The sequence below is a fragment of the Arvicanthis niloticus genome, chromosome 1 (genome assembly GCF_011762505.2).
Source record: "Arvicanthis niloticus isolate mArvNil1 chromosome 1, mArvNil1.pat.X, whole genome shotgun sequence".
NCBI lineage: Eukaryota > Metazoa > Chordata > Mammalia > Rodentia > Muridae > Arvicanthis > Arvicanthis niloticus.
Genome location: NC_047658.1, coordinates 10,021,769 through 10,034,125, shown reverse-complemented (window position 1 = coordinate 10,034,125; position 12,357 = coordinate 10,021,769). Strand labels below are relative to the sequence as shown.

Genomic DNA, 12,357 nt, shown 5'->3' with positions numbered 1-12,357 from the left:
TGTCTCTCTGTCTCACCATCTTTCTCTCACCCTCTCTCTGAATACCCCCTCAAACACACACACACACACACACACACACACACACACACACACACACACACATAAACACACACCAGGAAAAAGTGCTGGGGATGTTCCTCTGTGGTGAAGAACACCTTCTACAAGCATGAGGACCAGAGTTCAGATCACCAGAGCTCCTGTAAATGCTGGATGGGCTTGGTGGGTTACATCCTTCTCTATAAAAACAGACAGGATCTCCAGAGCAATCTGGCTTGTCAGACTGGACAAAGTGATGAGCTTTGAGTTCAGTTAGAGACCCTGCCTCGATAAAAAGACAGACATTGATCAAGGAAGATACCCACTGTCAACCTTGAGCCTCAAGCACCCATGTAGAGACATTTCACCTGCACATTCATGTGCAGTCACAGACACACAAATATACATACATGCACACACTACACATGTCAAAAAGAGGAGGAGGGTCCTAATAGGATCATCTGAATGCCAGATAACTCTGACCTGGGGAGACAAAGGAGATAACAGAAGAGACAAGTCTAAGATTGTTGTTTTATAGACATACTTCTACATGGACAGGTGGGGCAGTTGTTACTCATCCACTTGTCCTGTGTATAGAGAGGAGAGTGAAGAGGTAGCAATTGTAGAAACCACTATTTAAATTGAAATGAGATTTACCAGCTCTCATCAGTGCCTGCCTCCTTTCCTTCTCAAAACATATCTATGGGGTGGCCACCATCTTTAGTCTCACTGGTAAGCAAGGAGGCAGTTTCAGGCTAAGTCACACATTCATGGATGAATTATGATTAATGAGCAAAACAGAAAATCTGATCCATGGTCACTGCTCAGAGCTGTGTGCTGGCACCTGCCACAGCACTAGCTCATGAAAGTCACTGAAAACAAGTAGTACAAATCTCCCTTTAGAGGCCAGAGGCAAAACTGGAAAGATGACTCTCACTTAACAGCACTTGCAACTGGATTTGGTTCAAGGCGCCCATATTAAATGGCTCACAACCACATGTAACTTCAGCTTCAAGGGCACCAGCACCCTTCTTTGGCCTCTGCAGGCACTGCACCTGCATACACATACACATATAAATAGAAACCTTAAAAGCCAGAAAAAGAAGAAATGACAATAATGACAACCTGGCTGCTGGACATCTGTCCAATCCACCTGGTTTCTTTTTTTATTAAATATTTTATTAAATATTTTATTAAATACTTTTCTTTTTTCAGTTTTATTGGCTATTTTATTTACACTTCAGATGCCATCCCCTTTCCCCATTCCCCCCTCCCACTTAGAAAGCCCCTATCCCATGCCATCTTTTCCTTTTTGCAATTATACACTTTTTAAAAAATGTTAATCAAAGGCTTTATAAGTTTGGTAATGCTCAATCAGAGGTGTAACCCACCACACAACCTAGATATATCAACTATCTTTGACTGGTGAAGATACGTGAACATCTGCCTCCCTGTCTCCCCCCTCTTTCTTTCTCTCATCACCTAGCTTCTCCTACTTCTCCTCCTCTTCTTACTCCTTCTCTTCCTCTCAGTACTCCTCCCACCTTAGCTCCTCCTACATAGCACCCTTCCTGTTAAAATAAAACCTTTCTCTCAAAATACATTTAGAGCATAATTATGCCTATTTGTACCAGTCAGGTACAGGATAGTCCTAATACCCAGTCCATCATTTTGTTGACTAACCAGAACCTCTGCCATCTATCCTAACTAAAACACTTAGTTCTGAGCCTGGCTTTTGCCTTGACGTTAGAATGAATGTCAGCTGAAAACCATCCACTCAAATCATTTCTCTCAAGGTAAATAGCCAGGATTGGCTATGAGAACATAAGTTTTCAACCCTGTCAGAAACCCAGAATGACTGAGATAACTATAATTGTAAAAAGCACAAAGCATAGCTTCTAAACCTTAGCCAATTTATAGAGACCTCTGAACACCTGGACACTTCCTCTACTACAAGACATTGGAGCATCTGTTCTTCCGCCTTCTGGCCCAGGATCATCTGACAGACTTTAGTGCTGCAGAATTATTAAGGGCTGATTACTCTGTCTAGGCAGATAAAATCAGTCAATTATTCTGCTAGTGTGTCCTTTTCTGGACAGTAATTTGTCTGCAGATGGAAAGAGGCAATTCTTGCCTAGTGGCTGTCTCCCCACAACTGGAGTAACTCCAAAGATGCTCAATTTCTTCTTAGAATTCAATATAGGAAGCTGTCAGGAGCAGACAGGTCTCTAATCAAAATGAACATTAATACAGAAATGTTTGTCATGTCAATTCTGTGGACTTCTGATGTTTTGAAAACCAACTATCCATGTAAGGTAATCTGGACTGTTGTCTGTTAACTCCACTCAGCTAAATGAAATATAGAAAACACCCTAACAATAAACTCCAAGCCATGAATTTGCTATAGTCCCTTCACTAACAGGCTGACCATCTCAAATCTGTTTTAAAAAAGTTAAAGAAGGACTGAGTCTAAGCCTTGTATTTCTAAATGTGTTATACTGGTACAATGCCTATGAGAGTAACAATATTCATCTCCCTTTAATATCAATAAGAAGCTCGTACCAATGAAAACCTTAAAATTTGTACTCAAAGCAAATTGGTGCAATTTAATAAATTATATCTTCATCTTGATAATAATTGTACAGATTTCTACCAATAGGTTATGGCTATGCAATAAATCCTAGCTAATCCTCTGTATTCCCACAAAACCATAAAATTCTCGCAAACCGAATCCAACAAGACATCAAGACAATTATCCATCAAGATCAAGTAGTCTTTATCCCAAGAATGAAGGGATGGTTCAGTATTCGGAAATCCATCAATGTAATCCACTACATAAATAAACTCAAAGAAAAAAACCACATGGTCATCTCACTAGACACTGAGAAATCATTTGAAAACATTCAATATCTTTTCATGTTAAACATCATGGAAAGGTCAGGAATTCAACATACCTAAACATAGTAAAAGCAATATACAGCAAGTCAGTAGCCAACATCAAACTAAATGGAGAGAAACTTGAAGCAATCCCACTAAGATCAGGGATAGACAAGGCTGCCCCCTCTCACCTTACCTATATAATATAGTACTGGAAGTCCTAGATAGAGCAATTAGACAACAAAAGGAAGTCAAAGGGATACAAATAGGAAGGAAAGAAGTCAAAATTTCACTATTTGCAAATGAAATGATAGTATAGTTAAGTGACCCTAAAACTTCCACCAGAGAACTCCTAAACCAGATTAACAACTTTAGCAAAGTGCCTGGGTATAAAATCAACTGAAACAAATCAGTAGCCTTCCTTTACTCAAAGGATAAACAGGCAGAGAAAGAAATTAAAGAAATGACACAATTCACAATAGCCACAGATAAAATATCTTGAAGTGAATTTAACCAAGCAAATGAAAGATCTGTGTGACAAGAACTTCAAGTCTCTGAAGAAAGAAATCAAAAAAGATCTCAGAAGATGGAAAGATCTCCCATGCTCCTGGATTGGCAGGATTAACTTAGTAAAAATGGCCATCCTGCCAAAAACAATCTACAGATTCAAAGCAATACCCATTAAAATTCCAAATCAATTCTTCATAGAGATAGAAAGAACAATTTACAAATTCATTATGGTCTCTGTTGAGAAGTCTGGTGTAATTCTTATAGGTCTGCCTTTATATGTTACTTTGCCTTTTTCCATTACTGCTTTTAGTATTTTTCTTTGTTTTGTACATTTGATGTTTTGACTATTATGTGGCAGGAAGTATTTATTTTCTGGTCTAATCTGTTTGGAGTTCTGTAGGCTTCTTGTATATTTATGGACATCTCTTTCTCTAGGTTAGGGAAGTTTTCCTCTATAATTTTGTTGAGGATACTTACTGGTCCTTTAAGTTGGGAATCTTCCCCCTCATCTATACCTATTATTCTTAGGTTTGGCCTTCTCATTGTTTCTTGGATTTCTTGTATATTTTGGGTTAGTAGCTTTTTGTATTTTGCATTTTCTTTGACAGTTGTGTCAATGTTTTCCATGGTATCTTCTGCACATGAGATTCTCTCTTCTATCTCTTGAATTCTGTTGGTGATACTTGTGTCTATGACTCCTGATCATTTTTTTAGGTTTTCTATCTCCAGGGTGGTCTCCCTTTGTGATTTCTTTATTGTTTCTACTTCCATTTTTAGATGCTGCATGGTTTTGTTTAATTCCTTCTCTTGTTTGGTTGCATTTTCTTGCAATTCCTTAAGGGATTTTTGTGTTTCCTCTTTAAGGGTTTCTATCTGTCTACCAGTGTTCTCCTTAAGTTCTTTGAGAGTGTTGTTTATGTCTTTCTTAAACTCCTCTATAATCATCATGAGAAGTGATTTTAATTCTGAATCCTGCTTTTCTGGTGTGATGGGGTGTTCAGGGCTTGCTATGATGGGGGAACTGGGTTCTGATAATGACATGTAACTTTGGTTTGTGTTGCTTACATTCTTGCGCTTGCCTTTTGCCATCTGGTTAACTCTAATGCTGCCTGTACTTGCTGGCTCTGACTGAAGCCTGCCTTTCCAGTTATCTCGCTTGTGTCTGATCTCCTAGGGGTCCAGATGTCTCTGTGATATTTTCCAGCTGCACTGATTATGGTGGTATCTCTAGGATGCCTCAGGATATGGTGCCTCCAAGGTAGCAGTACAGCTAGGTGTCTGCTGTTCTGGGTGCAGTGTCTCCTCTAGGATATCTCAGGATATGTTGTCTGACGCTCTGAGTTCAGTTGTTCCTCTGTGGCTCTGGGTTGAGTGGACCTTCCAGTATGTCTCAGGTGGAATCCGGGGTCCACACAACAGCAGAGCTGACAGAGGTCTGGTCCAGCCCTCAGATCTGGGAGAGGGGCAGAAGGGGAGTGCTAGTCTGCAGGGGTGGGGAGGGGGGTATCTGAAATCTGAGTGCTCACAGCACCCAGCTATGGGCTTAGGGCAGTATTTGGGTCTTCCTACCTCACAGTGGCTGTGGGATCCGTGGAGCCTCCATAATGTCTTTCGCAGGATCCGGGGTCCACACAATAGCAGACCAGGCAGAGGTCTGGTTCAGGCCTCAGATCTGGGAGAGGGGCAGAAGGGGAGTGCTAGTCCCCAGGGGCGGGTGGGGGCTATCTGCTGGAATCTGAGCGCTCACGGCACCCAGTTATGGGCTTAGGGCAGTATGTGGGTTTTTCTACCTAACGTTGGCTGTGGGATCCATGAAGCCTCCAGAATGTCTTGGGCGGGATCCGGGGTCCACACAATAGCAGACCAGGCAGAGGTCTGGTCCAGCTCAATTCCCCAATTAAAAGACATAGGCTAATGAATTGGATACATAAACAGAACCCAGCATTTTGCTGCATACAGGAAACTGAACTTAGTGACAGAGACAGACACTACATTAGAATAAAAGGCTGGAAAACAATTTTTTTCAAGCAAATGATCCTAAGAAACAAGCTGGAGTAGCCACTCTAAAATCTCCAGCCTGAGAACACAAAGGGAGGGTCTCATGATTCCACCTGTATAGGTAGTTGAGAGTGGCCTTGTCAGGCATCAGTTGAAGTGGAGGGCCTTGGTGACTGAAACTTTGGATTCCCTAGTGTTGGGGAATTTGAGAGCAGGGAGGTGGGTATGGGAGGATGGTGGGAACACACCCTCATAGAAATGCCCAGAATTATATGGATTAGACATGACAGAGGCAGGCTGTCAGAAGACTAGATTCCAGTATTCAAACAAAAAAATTATCTTGATAGTAAAACTTTTTGAGAATTGTATCTTGCACAATACACACCCTTGGTATATCTACTCATCAAGCAAACTGAGCAGACCTGCTTGAACTTCTGATGTCCTGGAATTCCAGCTGGATGCAGTGAAGACACAGCATCAGAGGTTAATCAATTTACTCTTCCTCCTGCCCATCTTCTAATATCTCAATGCCTGTAATCAGCTTGAAGAAGTTAATGAAGAGTCAGTACCCCTATTCTGTGTGAAGCTGTGGCCACAGTAGGGACAAGTACAAGATTTCTCACCTGTGTGGATGCGATGGTGCTGCATAAGGTTGGAGATCTAGCTAAAGGGCTTGCATTCTGAGTAGGCAAATGGCTTCTTGCCTGTGTTAATGCTCCAGGGCTACACCAGGTGAGAGCTCTGGGAGAAGGTCTTGCCACAGTCAGTACAGGCATTTGGCCACTCGCCTGGGTGCCTGCTTTGGTGCTGCTTAAGCTTCGACCAGTGGTGGAAGGATAGCCACTCTCAGTGCAGATGTAGGGTGCAGGAAGTCACAGTCAGTTCGGGGGTCCAGGAAAAGGGGCAGACTGGGGTGGGGCCAGCTTGGTCAGGGACCAGCTGGGGACCTCATCCTCATCCATGATCAGGATGTCCACTGTGAAGCAACAGGGAAGGAGGCAAGTCAGAGGTGGCAGACTCACAGGAAACATCCATGTGCAGACTGCCAATGGATTCCAGCTTAGTGGGTGACCCAGGGAAGCTTATCCTTTCTGGGGTCCTCCAACCCAGGGAATGCTGGGTTGTACCAATGCATATCCCATACAACTTATCCCATGGGCACCAACCACTCAAGGTGTTTCAAGTATTTTGTGTTCAACACCTATATCCCTGATACTTGTTCTCTTTCCAAGTGGATGTTCTCTCTGCCAGCCTTTCTCTGGACCTGCCTAAGGATACCAGGCTCTCATCAAAGTCTACCAACCACAGCTATAGAAGGTCAAGGGAAGGGATGCAAGGAGAAGCAAACACAAGTGACACCTGAAACCCAATGAGGATGGGAGGGCCAGGCCTGCAGGCTAGGAAGTAATGGTGTCACATTTGTACAATTGTGACTGCAGGGTGGGAAACAGAAAAAGAAAACAAGTTGGCCAAAGAGAGTAGGACACCAGCTTGGGAGGTATGCTAGCCCTCTTTATCTGGGCAGGCAAGACCCACCCACATAGTTATTAGGCTCTATTGCATGTTAAGTTGGTTTTCCCCACCATCACAACCATGGACAACTAGAGTATAGGAGACTTGATCTAGACAACTGAAAACAACACCCACTACTCAGGGTAGCCCAGCCTCCTACATGTGTCTCTTGTCCAAGGCCAACTCTTCCTGCTCTTGAGGCCTGGGTGCACTCTGCCTGACACTTGCTCTCTAGGGGCCTGCCCACCCCTCAAACTCCCTCTGCCTCCCCATTTCCCAGCAGAACCAAGGCCCACAGTCATATGCCAGGACCTCACAAGATATACCCTGCCAACCAACCCAGAGGACACTCTGGAGTCTCTCATCTTGGCCTCTCACCACCCCCTGGAAGCTCTCTTTCTCTTTCACCAGCTACGAGTGCCCAAATGCTGCCTCTGAGGTAATCTGGTAAATGAGTGACTGTAGCCTACTCTGAGGCTGTGTCAAACCTACATCTGGTAGGTGCTGTACAACCTGCTTCTTTATGATGGGATGCTAGGGAGGGAGAACTTGGCAATGGGGACACATAACCATCAAGTCAGCTTTCTGAGACAAATGATGTGAATAGTCCACCGCTCCCCTTCTCAAGTCCACAGAGGTATATAAAGCTACCTTTCTCCCTGTCAGGACCACATGACAGTGAAATTAAGTCAAGGTCTTTTCTACAAAAAAAAAAAGAAGAAGAAAAAGAAAGACTATTTTTAAAACCTAAGGAGGTGAGCCTAAAGCCAAATAGATAATGCCAATACATGAAGACAAGGTAAGAAAACAAGAGTCCCTTTAGTAAATATATAACTCATATGCCCCTGTAGCTCAACCACAAAATGTTGCCTGAAGATGACCACCTTTGCCTCATTAGGAGGTGGGGGAGTTGTAGAAAATTCAAAAGTAGGCTCTTGTCCTTATGTGTTTAAGATGGGAACACTCGAAGAAGCCTGGAGCTCATGTCAGATGCTGGCCTTCAGGGGCTAGATCAAAAATAAATTCACCAGAGGATAAAGATCACAGAGCAGACCATGACAACTAACTTGATGGCTAAAACTGAAGTGACTGGGGCTTGAAACCGGCCCCAAGGGTAAGGAGGAAACAGGTGAGTGTACATTGTTGCTGTGCCCTTCCTAGATATCCTGAGTTCTAGGCCACACATAGTAACTCTTGGCTGACTGCAAGGTTACAACTACAGAGATTAATATTCCCTCCTTGGTTGGTCCTAGTGTGAAGATCTGCTTCTACCCAATGCCCACACCATCCTGGGAGAGGACCTGTGAGTGTTCAACACATGGAAGAAGACTCCGCTGGGCCCTGGGCCCTATTCTTTCCTCTTCTCTCCCAAGCTCTATTGAAAAGAATCTCTATTGAAAACGTAGCTTTCTCTCTTTCTTCTTCTGAATACCCTGACCCTTATCAATCTCTCTCTCTCTCTATGTCCAGTCAACTGTCTTCAAATCCTCTTTGTTATCTGTAAATTCTTGGATCCAAACCAAAGTCCTTGTGGGGCTTTTGTGCCCTGGCTAAACTTCTTTCCTAGGATCAAATATTCTAGGTTCTAGATGGTAGGTACATGGTGGTGGAACCAGAAAGCCAAGATTTACAGTGGCCAACTAGATGTACCAAACATCAATAGTCACTGACTCAACACTTCTGCAGCAGTTCCAATCTTAGTAGCCGGGGACTTTCCCAGCAAAGCCCTAGGACCTTCATGTTTCCACTTGAACCCCCAATTTCAGATGTACTGTCACAAGCGCAGCCAGGAAGGTCCCTATGCTCAAGGCTGAGACTGTGTGCACTGCTGCACTGTCAATCACAACTGCCAAGAAAGGAAGCCAGCCTAGAAGCCCTTCCTCAAAAGAATGGATAAAGAAAACATCTTACATACATACAGGGCAGTTTTATTCAGAGGTAAAGATTGGAATCTACAGAAAAACAACTGAAATTATAATGTATGGGGTTGGGGGGATGGAGCTCACTGGCTGTAAAAGCAAAAGGTTCCAAGTACAAATCCCCAACACCCATGTAAAAGCCATGGCAGTGCAGAACTGAATCTCCAGTGCTGCCTGGTGGGTAGAGACAAATGGATTCTGGGAGCTTCCTGACAAGGCAACCTGACTGATACATGGAGCTTCAGTTTCTGTGAGACCTTGTCTCAAACTACTAAGTGAACTAAATACAAGAATCTACATCTTCAGGCATTAGTACACACGTACACACACACACACACACACACACACACACACACACACACACACACACAAATGCCCATGTGGGAGAGGAATGTAGGAAGGAGACTGTAAAGGACCAGACAGCAGAGGGGGAAGAAGAAAAGCAGGACTATCTAAGAGGGGGAAAGGGACCAGTCCCAGTGTAGTTTAGGAAGTGGGTACAAACATAATACAGTGATGCCTGTGAGCTACAGTGTCACAGGAACCTGGGAGACAGCTGAGCTGTTATATGTGCCTGCCCTTAGTCTGACAATCTGAACTCAGTCATAATACACACATGGTGGAAGACCAAGGCCTCCAAATTCATTCTGGCTTCCATGTGCTTGGTGGCATGCTTGCCCTACTCCCTCCTATGGACACACAGACAAAATATAACTGAAAACATTTTAAAGCTTAGAAAATCACAGTGCCAGTGTACTGCATGCATCTTTGAACAGTATTTGCTGTCAAGACATGGAATCTGAATGTTGACTACAACAAGAAATCTGGGAGCTCAGGACACAGGGGCCTCCAGGGGCAGCTGAAGCATGCTGTGTTAAGTGACAATCTAGGGAAGAGATGTCTAAGAACTGGAGGAGGCTGGTGAGGGTCAAGGAGAGCTTTGGTCAGGCACATGCCTTTTTTTTGTCTGGTTATTCTGTTTGGTGTGCCTGCTGTGTAAATAAGCAGCTGTTAATTGACTGGGGAACTAATTATTTAAAAGGTGGAGTTCCTTTTTAGCTGATGCCTGGATGCTCAAGTGAGCCAGCAGGTTCTAAGGAGCAATGGAGTTTGAAAGTGTTGTTGTGGGCATTTAGCAAGGGGACTGCAGGGTCAGCTTAAAAGATCAGATTCTCTTGGTCACACTGTCTCAGAAATGACAGAGCTGACAACATTTTGTACCTCAGTATGGTTTTCAGAGATGGCTCAGTCAGTGGTCAAGGGCAATTGTTCTTGCAGAGGACTCAGGTTTGATTGCCAGCACCCACATGGTGGCTCACAACCATAGGTAATTCCTGTTCCAGGAGCTCTGATGCCCTTTTCTGAACTCCTCAGGCACCAGGGAAACATAAGGTATACATACATGCGCACAGGCAAAACATTTATACACAAAATTTCAAACCATTATCTTCAGAGACATGAGTCTCTGCCAGCTACACAGTATATCTGTGGGGCAGTGGGCCATGCCAGAAAACTTGGTAAGGTCCAGTGAGTTCAGAAACCCCAGCACCTCATGCCTGAGGACATTAGGTGTTCCACTTACTCCCAACCAGATTCTTGGCCCAGAACAGGTGACCACAACTCCCCACATAAAGAACCTGACTGCTGGTCGTGTGATACAGAACAGAGTTCTCCATGCTAATGAGATATCTAGGTGGGCCCTGAGGATTTAGCCAATAAGCTTCTCTTATGGGACACTCCTTCCTGCAAAAGATATTTAATCTCTGATCCACCCTGATGAAGTTTTATACACCCATTCTCCACGATGATTAATCAATAAACAGTTTAGAATCAAGGACTGTGTCTCTCATCAAGAACTGTGGTGGAGGCCGTGGGGAAGCCTTCTTCCTAAGTCTCTTTAGGAGGCCTCTCAGCACTCCTGGACACTCAGGCTAAGCTAGAGTTGTCATCCCCCAACACCTAGTCCCAGGCTCATCCTTGCAGGCCTAGGGAGTGCTGGGTGTGGGAGTGGGGGTGGAGATGGTGGACTTCTTTCTGACTCCATGAGGTTCCCAACTGGGAGTTTGTGAACCCCTGGCTTGTTTCTCATCTGGGCTGGGGCCCCCATCTTAGGCTGTGTTCTCTCACCCCTGATCGGTGCATCAGTTCTTCCTACAAGCCCACACCAGAGGGCAGTAGGGTAAAATACAGCATAGCCTCTGGGTTTGTCTGCCTGAGAGGAGGTCACACACCCTGGCAGCGAGAGAGAAGTGGAACCTCAAGTCCATCTACTTAGAGTTGTCAGGATTTTGCCAAACTTTTATTGCAACCCCACAAGATGGGTATGTGGCAGTGTACAGGTGGAGGTGATAACAACCTTGGGCCATGATAACAAAGTCTAAGGAACACTGAAGCAATGTGATGTAAGTACCAATTTATTAACATGGAGGAAGGCAATGCCATATACTCCAGGTGTCAGACACACAGCTTGGCCCACCATGCCTTCTCATGAGCTTTCTTGTCATCAGCCTGGAATCACCAGGCAGAGGGAGGAGGAGGGTGTTGGTGGGCCAGGATGGGTCTTACCCAACAAACCTGGGCTCCATGTAACCCACAGGTGAGTTTTTCAACTCAAAAATGCTTTATTAAACAAACTGAACACATGTTGCCAAGACTTAAAAGTGAATAATTTCATATTTAGCACATCCCACCTTCCCAAATCTTACCATGTGACCTCAGATTCCCCTTCCCAGTCCTTTCCTCATTCATTAAAACTTCCAGACCCTGTGTTTGGAGGCTCACACATGTGAGGAACAACCATGAAGCAGACACAGTACTATTTGAACCAGAGTAGGGTATGGGGCACAAAGGGGAGCTCAACAACAGCTCGCTGAAGACATGAGACAAAAGATGGCTCCAAGGATCTGGGTGGTCCTACTAAGAGGACCCTTAGGGATCTGAGCAACAGCCTCTCATTCTAAGATGGGAGTGTGGAGCTCTTGGAGGGCAAGTTGTAGGAGTCCAGGCACCCCAGAGTCACAAAGCATGGTTCCCTGGCCTGGTGGGAAAGCAGTGTGGTTGGTTGAGGGACCACAGAGGCCACCTCACCAGGGTTCTCATGACTGACAATCTGCTGGTCCTCAGAATCCAGTGGCCCTGGAGACCAAGCTTCTTCCCAAAGCTCCATGTCTGTTGGAAAGATACAAAACAGGAAGACAGAGACTACAGGCTTTGAACAGAACAAAGAACTTTCCAAAGCAGGCAGTCACCCAGCCAACAGGAGCCTGCACCAAGACAGTAGTGTCTAGAGCTGAGGCACCCCTGACTCAAGATATAATTCAGCCTCCATTAACTACCCAGGCCACAGCCACCCTACCAGACCCCTGTGCAGCTCCCTCCAGCTGGAAACAGGCAGAACAACTCCATGACACAGTTTCCTTGTAGACAGTGTAGGGGACAGAGGTGTATGGGGTTTCAACACGACCATGCACACCTGACACTTGCTGGAAGAGGCCCATATGCCTAG

The 12,357-nt window shown here is 44.7% G+C and overlaps 1 pseudogene; it reads right to left on the bottom strand.

Annotated features, from left to right (window-relative positions):
- Positions 1-12,018, bottom strand: part of LOC117720412 (zinc finger protein 787-like) — a 96,614-nt pseudogene extending 84,596 nt beyond the window's left edge.
- Between the last annotated feature and the right edge of the window lie 339 nt (positions 12,019-12,357).